Below are 8,573 nucleotides of genomic sequence, written 5' to 3' on the forward strand. Positions count from 1 at the left end.
TTAAAAAATATAATTTTATCGATAGTAGTTGTATAAATATACAAATCTTAATATATATATATATATATATATATATATATATATATATATTTATATATATACTTTTCAAAACAATGAAATAGACCATTGGACGGTTTAGGTTCACTACCAGATTCAAAATTATTTTAATCAAGCTTAATTCGGCTCGAGTCATAAATAAATTTAAGGGTTAATTACATGGATGGTCACTGATATTTTTGTTTTGTTCATCTTTGGTAATTGATTTCAAAATACATAAGATATTGTAGACACTCATTTTTTGTTTGGATTTTTTTTTAATATTTTTCTTTTTTTTCCTTGAAAATGATTTTTAAAAAATATATAATATAGTTTTTTGAAAATATTTTTAAAAGTGTATAGTTTTTGAAAATATTTTTGAAAATATATATAATATATGGTTTTAAAAAATATTTTAAAAAAACATATATATTATATAGTTTAAAAAACATTTTGAAATATATATAATATGATTTTTTAAAAACATTTTTAAAATATATATAATATATGGTTTTTAAAAACATTTTGAAAAATGTATAATGTATAGTTTTTAAAACATTTTGAAAACTATATAATATAGGATTTTGAAAACATTTTTAAAAATATATATAATATATAATTTTAAAATATTATTTGAAAGTATATTATATGATTTTAATTTTTTTTAAAACATATATAGTATATATATTTATATTTTTTTAATTTCATTTTTATTATTTATTTATTATTTTTATTATTTATTCATTTCAGGTTCGATAATGAGCCCAATAGTAAGTTAGGGTTTCCTCAAAGTTCAGCGCCGCACAGTTCTTAGCCGTTGGATTAAGATGAAAATTAAAGACCAAGGTTGCAAAAGAATAGGGTTTCATTCAACCCTCATCACGTCGTAAAATCAGGGAGCCAAACGGTCAACAGTGCCAACGGCAGGCCGAGATCCCCGGGACTGACCCATCCTGGGGTGACTGCCACAACGGCCACGAGCGCCCTTATTTCGGGACCAAGAAACTACCATCGAGGCTATAAAAGCCCCCGGTGAGACCAATATGGGGGGATCACCGAACAGAAAGAGGAGAGCCACCGTAACCACGAGAGCAAACAGAGAACCCACGGAGAGGAAGTATCATCGGAGGTACCCAAAATCGAGACCCATGGGGTCGAAAGGAATCACAGAAACCAACAGTGAAACAACCATCACAAAGACAAAAGAATCATCGACCAACAACAAAGAACGAGACAGTACCAAATACATACAAAACCCACAGTAAACAATATCATCGAGCCGAACCACGAAGCAAAGCATAACCAAAATAACCAAAGGCCGAAGCCCCGCAAATATCACAAAGTGCAAAGCAGTATACAACAAGAGCAAGCCCAAAAGCCAATGCAAAACGAAAAAGCAAGAGTCATCAGAAGCGGTAAAGTCGTCGGAAAAAGGTAAAAAACCCGAAGTTTGTTTCCTAGATCTACGTCGGTGGGGGCATTATTTGGGTGTTTGGGCTTCGGTTTTGGGTTGGAGAGGTTGAGAGGAAGCTTTGGGGTATTTTTGTTTTCCAGCGGTGGCCGGCGGCGGCGTCTGACGGTGGTCGGGAATCGCCTGGGTGGAGAGTGTCTCTCGTTTGAGAGAGATGATGCTTCTGAGAAAATGAGAGAAATGAAGTGTAATGGGGCTCATTTGGGCATTTATATACGAGGGACCATAGTGCAAATAAAGGATTTTTAAATCCTTTCCGCAGTCCTTGAACGTTTGAGTCGCAATTCAATTTGGTCACCATCTGTAAATTTGCCTCCATATTTCTAATTTAATCAATTTGGTCATTGCTTATATTTTTTACATTTTGTGAATTGGTCCCCTAACTTTTTATTTGTTCTTTTGCAGTTAATTTTCTAATCCATTAAGCTCAATTTGTTCCAATTTGGTCCTAAGGATTTTTTTTTACTTTTAAATATTTTTTTTAAACTTAACCTTTTGTTATTATTTTTTTGTATTTTTTTAAAATATTTTTCTTTCATCTCTATTATCTTTTTTATCTATCTTTTATTATCATATTAACATTTTGTTTTCGTGTTTATTTTTTGTTTTTTATCTAACATATTTTGTTTCAGTCGTAATTTCAACCGATCAAAGGGTAAGTGATTCGGATCGAATAATTTAAATTTTAATTTAAATTCCAATTTTTGTAATTAAAGACAATCGATAAATTAATTTGTACCGAAATGGCGATTCAAGGGTGATAATCCTTCCTTGATCATAACCGACTCCCGAACCCGACACGTTTCTGGTACAACGCATATCAGGTAAGATGGTGTCCGACCCACCTAAGTTCATTTTAAAGTGGACGGTGGCGACTCCAAATCATTTTTTTCTAAGTCGAAGCCCAAATTCTGGGGCCCAACCGAAAGATGGTCGCGATAGCTTGGCGACTCCACTGGGAACAAGTAAGTGAGTCAGGCCAGAATTAATTTTCGGTTGTCTTTTTATGCGAAAATGGTAAATTTAAAATTTTAATTTATTTATTCGATTCCAATTAATTACCTTTGATTATTTTTTTCAAATAAATAGTTGTACTGACATTTTTACAATGATTTCAGATTTTTAAAGTTTTCCATTTAAGACTCTATACCCGAGCTCCGAACCCTATTTAAGTAGGGGTGAAAGCGACGCCTTCGTGTGAATTTATTCACCGTGCGGGCCTAGCAAGTAGCCTTCGGGATTCATATACCTTATGTCTTCGTGTGAATTTATTCACCGTGCGGGCATAAGGGAATGTTTCCTCTCGAGTTTAACTTAGTCCACACAAGCCTGTGATGGGCTTAGGACTAAGGGTCTGGTAAGCCCAAGGGGGCACCAGCAAGGAGAACTCGAGTACCTTTTTTAGAACCTAAACCGGGAGAGTACATGGAATTAGAGCCCACCCCAAAACCTCATTCCAAACTCTAGGCTATTTTTATTTCCTGCTATATTTTCTGCTCCAAGCATGCGAACTAGACAAATATGCGGTTAGGATTTGTTTGAAATTAGCATGCAGGATAGAGATCATGTCCGGGTAGGAATAATAAGCATGTGGGGTAGGACTTTTCATTTTCATCATTTTTTTATTATTTTCCTTATCTCACTAACTTTTTTTCCTCCCTTTCATTTTTATTCTTTGGCATTTTTTTTATCATTCGCATCATTAAAACGAGGTGTTGATCCACCAAAAATGTGTTTGTTAAACGTAAATAATCTGCATTAATGGACAAAGGGATTATAATACAAAGAGATAAAAAGCTTAGAAGCCCAACCGTGGTCAAAGAACACTTGGAGGCAAAGGTTGCAGGGGCAAGACGAGGAAAATGTTACTGACCCGGAGAGTCCTTTCGAAAACTGCGAGAACAAGATGGCGAAACCCTAGTTAAGCTGGAGATCATTATTGATAAATTCTAGAAACAAGTCGATAAACTTCGGGTGGGGGGCCCCGATGGCACTTTCGTTTAGAACAATCTCTACATAGAGTGAAAGCCGGAGATACAGTCCTTCGAGACCTTTTTTGGGGCAAGCAGCTCGTTATTTGCACATTTTAGCCAAATGAGCCGGAACGGTTTGATAGGGTATTCAACCGGTGACAGACGAAGGCAGAAGACTAGTCAACCTATCAGAAGTTGTTCGAGGTCTATGCCTTCAAAATATTTTTGTCTCTTAAGACGTAACACTTTTGTCTCAATAAGGATTATTTATAATAACAGGTACATTATTGGATCAATGCCTCGAACATTTCATGCATCATGCATTCAGACATATTGTGCATTTTGTTATTTTTCTTTACATTCGCATTATTTTCCCTTTTTTATTACATTCACATGTCTCATCAAAAATGAGAACATTTCGATCCTATGACATATAAGAAGTTTTACCAACAGTTGTTTGACGCACACGTGGTGTCACCATATCCAGAGAAATCCATGAAGCCCCGTAGCCCGGGGAGTGTGATGAGAACGCTCATTGCGAAAATCATAGCAGAGTCTCAGGGCGCACTATCGAGAATTACTCCACAATCAAGAGAATCATACATAAAATACGTAACAAGAATCGGATCGACTTCAACAACTTGGGGGCATCCAAGTGAGGAAGATCATTTCATCATTTGAGGCATTCTATTTGAATCTGTTTTTTCATTATTTCTCAAGTTTTTGTAAGGACTTTTGAATAAACTTATGTTACTTTAAAGATGATAAGCAATGAATCACATTTGCAAACTTGCAATTCTTTGAATATCATATGAATTAAGGAACTCTGTAAGTGGTTCAAAGTTACAGATCTTTGACGCAGTTTAAAACAAGGACTTTGACCTTACCCAGAATATACCCTCAAACATTATGCCCTGCTCTTGTAATTAACCAATATAACATTTTCCTTTCATAAGGTGCGAACAACATGGGGCATCATTTGCATATGACAATTACTATACTTTTTGTTTAAGACGTTCAATGATGATCATTATCTTTACAGATGAAATAGTCGAGTAAGTGAATCTAGTTTAGGTTAGTTGCTTGAAAATTGAACTCTAAAGATGAAATTTTTGACTTTCAACAACACCTAGACTTTAACAGGTTCTTCTTGACAGTCTTAAAAAATCCGTAAAACTGAGCTATTCCATTAAGGCAATTGGTTATAGAGGAAACTTGAAAACCCTGGCCTTATGAATAGATTATATTCAAACCATGACATTGCTCGAACACTTGGCAATTCGGTGTTTGCTCCACTGCTTTTGTCAGGCCGAAGACTTTGTGATGAGATGAAACCTTGAGTTAAACCTGATAAAAGTGATTATAATATTAAGCTATCCCTCTAAAGCAATTGGTTGAACACCCCGACTTTATGGATTCAGCTAGCCAGATCACGACAAATTAAATCAAATTTATCTAAGCAAGAAATTTTCGGTAATGATGGACTAAGGGAGTTAAGGAACACCTATTATAGTCAATTTCACACGAGCACTCAAGAATTTCATTTTTAGAGCGATATTTTTTGCACTACCTTCGTTAGAGGAGCCTACAAAGCTTGAACAAATGGAAGATTTCAGAGGACTGAAATAAAAGGTCTAGTAAGTGATCATGCTAGTTGCGTCATTTTGTCCGCACCCAATTGAAATACCAAAGCATGTTACGATATTTAAAAATGACATTTTGGGTTACCAAAACCTTAGAAAGGAGGCCAACCTAAGGCCAACTCATCCATTTGAACATTTGTCAAAGAGCTGCGACTCTAAAAGCATTAAAAGAGCTCTTGATTCCTTTGATATTCTTTGAACTCACGTTTACAATTTGAGTCAATTGCCAACAATATTTTACAATATTTTTCTCCTAAAACAAGAAAAAGGAGAAAAACATTTTCAAACAGAGTAGTCTCAGATTTGAAAGGTCTGTAAAGCCAAAGCTCAAGAAGATAATGGGGCACGATCGATTCTAAGGACCTGATTGACAGACAAAGCACGAGACTCCATCCAGGAGATAACACATAATTCATTCATATTGCAGGCATCTTAGACATACTTAGGTGCATCACATTCTTCAGTTTAGCATACACGTTTTTGCAGCTTTTAGAGTCAAGTTTTGACTTCAGGATGAAAGATACTCGATTCTCAAGCGCCTTCAAAGAAGGATGGTGGTTGCTTAACTCGGTAGTAAGAAGCTACACCTCAACCGACTTGACATCTCAGAACCAATTTCAGATAGGTTCGAGAACCAGTTCAAAACAAATCCAGTTCGACTCAAACTCAACCATGAACAGCATGTTTCCAGTTAACACTTTCAAGCCAGATTTCAATTCCACGACAGAAGATATCTGGCTTACAAAATTTGGCGAAAGGGGCCATCATTCATTTAAAGGAAATTTACAGCACAACTTAAGTCTAGAATAGTTGTCTGTCAACAAACAACTTTCCAATTTCATTCAGAGTCTATTTCAACTTCGCAGCGAAGAAAATTGGACTCGAAACGACACAATTAGCTCGAGAGCAGATTTCAAATTCACGATGAAGGATATCTAACTCAAGGCCAAACTTTATAATGAATGGGTCATCCATGGTTTCAACTTCATGATGAAGGGAATCGTGTCCACCCGCAACATACAATACTTGGAATGATATTCAAGTCAGGGCTCAACTTCACAACGAAGGGGCCATCCACAATTTCAACTCCATGACGGAGGATATCGTACCCACACACCCACGATTTCAACTCTAAGACAGAGGATATCGTGCCATTTGAGGCTCAACTTCACGACGAAGGGGCTTCCCAATTTCAGAGCCAATTTCAACTTCACAGCGAAGGATATTGGACTCAAGACAGCACAAGCTCAACTTCACAGCGAAGGGGCAGTTGACTGTCAACAAACAACTTCTCAATTTCAGAGCCAATTTCAACTTCACAACGAAGGATATTGGACTCCAGACAACGCAAGTTCAACTTCACGACGAAGGGACCGCTGGTTGTCAATAAACAATTTCCCAATTTCAACTTCACAACGAAGGATATTGGACTCAAGACAGCAAAAGCTCAACTTCACAACGAAGGGGCGGTTGACTGTCAACAAACAACTTCTCAATTTCAGAGCCAATTTTAACTTCACAACGAATGATATTGGACTCCAGACAACGCAAGTTCAACTTCACGACGATGGGACCGCTAGTTGTCAATAAACAATTTCTCAATTTCAGAGCCAATTTCAACTTCACAACGAATGATATTGGACTCCAGACAACACAAGTTCAACTTCACGACGAAGGGACCGCTGGTTGTCAATAAACAATTTCCCAATTTCAACTTCACAACAAAAGATATTGGGCTCCAGACAACACAAGTTCAACTTCACGACGAAGGGATCGCTGGTTGTCAATAAATAATTTCCCAGTTCCAAAGCCAATTTCAACTTCACGGCGGAGGATATTGGACTTGGAACAATACAACGTACTTGGATTTCAACTTCACGACGAAGGATATTCAATTCCAAGCTCAGCTTAACAACGAAGGGGCCACCCGCAGTTTCAACTTCATGACGAAGGGAATCGTGCACACAAGCAACATCAGTCTCTAGATTGGATTTCAACTTCACGACGAGGGATATCAAACTCACAGAAGGAGTGTCTGCCAACAAAAGACCTTTGAGTTCGACTACGCTCAGCTTCGAGGGCACATCATTTGCAGCATAACTTAAGTCGAGAAGGGTTATCTGCCAACCAAAGACCTTCGAGTTCGACTACGCTCAGCTCCAAGGTACATCATTTGCAGCATAGCTTAAGTCGAGAAGGGCTATCTGCCAAAGACCTTCGAGTTCGATTACACTCAGCTCCAAGGGCACATCATTTGCAGCATAACTTAAGTCGAGAAGGGTTATCTGCCAACCAAAGACCTTCGAGTTCGACTATGCTCAGCTCAAAGGCTCATCATTTGTAGCATAGCTTAAGTCGAGAAGGGCTATCTGCCAAAGACCCCAGAGGTCGATTACACTCAACTTCGAGGGAACATCATTTGCAGCATAACTTAAGTCGAGAAGGGTTATCTTCCAACCAAAGACCTTCGAGTTCGACTACACTCAGCTCCAAGGCACATCATTTGCAGCATAGCTTAAGTTGAAAAGGGCTATCTGCCAGAGACCTTCGAGTTCGATTACACTCAGCTCCAAGGGCACATCATTTGCAGCATAACTTAAGTCGAGAAGGGTTATCTGCCAACCAAAGACCTTTGAGTTCGACTACGCTCAGCTCAACGACACATCATTTGCAGCATAGCTTAAGTCGAGAAAGGCTATCTGCCAAAGACCCCCGAGTTCGATTACACTCAGCTTCGAGGGAACATCATTTGCAGCATAACTTAACTCGAGAAGGGTTATCTGCCAATCAAAGACCTTCGAGTTCGACTACGCTCAGCTTCAAGGCATATCATTTGCAGTACAACTTAAGTCTAAAAGGGTTGTCTGCCAACAAAAGACCTTTGAGTTCGACTACGCTTAGCTCAACGGCACATCATTTGCAGCATAGCTTAAGTCGAGAAGGGCTATCTGCCAAAGACCCCCGAGTTTGATTACACTCAGCTTCGAGGGCACATCATTTACAGTATAACTCAAGGCAAGAAGAGCTATTTGTCAATAAAATTGTCGAGTTCGACTCTATTCAGCTCGATGATACCTCAATCACACTACTGTCCGGCTGCAATCGAGGTTTTCAAGTCGAGAAGAAGACCCGGGTTAACCGTGCCTCAATGACAAAAGCTATCTATCAACAAGGACCTTTCGAGTTCGATTTCATTCAGCTCGAAGACCTATCAACCACACTGTGGAGTCAAGGAACTACTTTCCAGTCGAATTTTCCAACCAAGATCTTTAAACCGAGAAGAAGACTGATGTTGACTACAATTTGGCAACGAGAAGCCACATTTTGATTCAAAGTCCGAACTACGGTTTCAATTCCATATCACTTCAAGGTGGACTCGACCTCGCGAAGGGGAGCCAGCCGCAACTCAAATTCGACAGGGAGTTATTCTTCAACTCCACCGAACGAAAA

Source organism: Hibiscus syriacus, unplaced genomic scaffold (genome assembly GCF_006381635.1).
Source record: "Hibiscus syriacus cultivar Baekdansim isolate YM2019G1 unplaced genomic scaffold, ASM638163v2 tig00110831_pilon, whole genome shotgun sequence".
Lineage (NCBI taxonomy): Eukaryota > Viridiplantae > Streptophyta > Magnoliopsida > Malvales > Malvaceae > Hibiscus > Hibiscus syriacus.